We start from the raw sequence: 2,058 nt of genomic DNA on the forward strand, positions 1-2,058 counted from the left end.
GTGCACGCCCTAGCATTGTGAGGCCTATCGTGCGGGCAAATCACTTTGAAATCAAGCCAGCCATAATCCATATGATTCAGAACACAGTCCAATTTGGAGGAACTGCAATAGATGACCCAAACACGCACATCGCGGATTTTCTTGAAATTTGCGATACTTTTAAATTCAATGGAGTTTCTGATGATGCTGTTAGGTTGCGTTTATTTCCTTTCTCTTTACGTGATAAAGCTAAAGCGTGGTTAAATTGTTTGCCTATAGATTCGATCGCTACATGGGTGGACATGGCGAAAGCATTTCTCATCAAATACTTCCCTCCCTCCAAGACCATGAAGCTGTGGGCAGACATTACAACATTTGCTCAATTCGATCAGGAATCTCTATATGATGCATGGGAACGCTTCAAGGATCTACTACGAAGATGCCCACATCACGAGTTACCACTTGGGTTGGTCATTCAAACATTTTATTATGGTTTGCTTACTCCTAACCGTACTATGATAGATGCAGCTGCTTGTGGAAACCTGTTGAAGAAGACTGCGGAAGAAGAATATGAGTTGTTGGAGGAGATGGCTGCTAGCATTTATCATCCTCAATCTGACAGGAACAACCAGCGGAGAAGTACAGGAGTTCACCAGGTAACTGATTTTTCTGCTATTACTGCACAACTTGATGCATTGAACAGGAAGCTGGATGGCTTGAACATGGGTGGCACAGCTATGCGTCTTCAGGAGATATTCTGTGAGAAATGTGGAGGAGAACACTATGTGAAAGACTGTCAAGATGGAAATCCCTTCTATGTGCAAAATGAGGCACCAGTGAATCAAGTGGGAGTCCGAAACCGCCCAAGGAATGAACCTTATTCGAACACATACAATCCTGGGTGGAGGCAACATCCCAACTTCTCATGGGGCGGTCAAAACAGTCGGAATAGACCGCAAAGAGGACAACAATATGGGAAACAACCGATGTACAGATCCGATCTTCCTAGAGAAGAAAAGTCCAACTTGGAGCAAATGATGTCTAAGTTTATTTCATCCACTGAAACTAGACTTCAAAATCAGGATGCGTCGATAAAGGGGCTTGAAAATCAGATTGGTGAGTTAGCGAAGATGATAGCAAGTAGAGAGCCGGACACCTTGCCAAGTAATACCGAGACTAATCCAAAAGAGCAAGTGAAGGCCATTGAGTTGAAGAGTGGGAAAATTTTGGAGTCAAAGGGAAATGAAAAAATTCAAATACCGGATGAATTGACTGAGACATCCAAAGGTAAGTCTTCTAACTCTACACCAGCAACCACTACACAACCTAAAATTGTTATACCTCCTCCTTTTCCTGCAGCATTGAAAAAAGCAAAACTAGATGCACAGTTCGGTAAGTTTCTTGAGCTATTTAAAAAATTGCATATCAATATTCCCTTCGCCGATGCTTTAATGCAAATGCCTAGTTATGCTAAATTTTTGAAGGACATTTTAGCTAATAAGAGGAAGTTGGAGGATCACATGATAGTGAACTTAACTGAAAGTTGCTCCGCTTTGGTGCAAAACAAAATCCCACCGAAACTAAAAGACCCAGGGAGTTTCTCTATTCCTTGCATGATTGGTGATGTTGTTTTTCATAAAGCGTTATGTGATCTTGGTGCAAGTATTAATCTTATGCCATTGTCTGTGTTTAGGACACTCAGGTTGGGAGAGCCTAAGCCGACGAGGATGTCCTTGCAACTGGCTGACAGATCTGTCAAGTAACCCCGCGGAGTGATTGAGGATGTGCTAGTGAAAGTGGACAAATTCATTTTTCCTGCGGATTTCGTGGTTCTCGACATGGAGGAGGATACAGAGATGCCTCTAATTTTGTGGAAACCGTTCCTTGCAACTGCAAGGAACTAATTGATGTGCAAGTTTTTAATGCACTTAAGCATACACTGCACTCTGATAGTTGTTTTAGAATTGATGCTTTTGACTCTCTTGTGTCTCACTATATGCAGGATGCTCTTAGGGACCCTTTGGAGGCCACTATCACTACTGAATTGGGAGAAGAGGAATTCGATGAAGAAAAAGCTAA

At 42.3% G+C, this 2,058-nt stretch overlaps 1 non-coding gene across 1 annotated transcript; it reads right to left on the reverse strand.

Annotated features, from left to right (window-relative positions):
• Positions 1 to 330: 330 nt before the first annotated feature.
• LOC140820347 (small nucleolar RNA R71) lies at positions 331 to 436 on the reverse strand. The gene has a single exon (XR_012115423.1). It is a non-coding gene; the product is annotated as a small nucleolar RNA R71 (small nucleolar RNA).
• Positions 437 to 2,058: the final 1,622 nt, after the last annotated feature.

This window comes from Primulina eburnea, chromosome 18, assembly GCF_022965805.1.
Source record: "Primulina eburnea isolate SZY01 chromosome 18, ASM2296580v1, whole genome shotgun sequence".
Taxonomy (NCBI): Eukaryota; Viridiplantae; Streptophyta; class Magnoliopsida; order Lamiales; family Gesneriaceae; genus Primulina; species Primulina eburnea.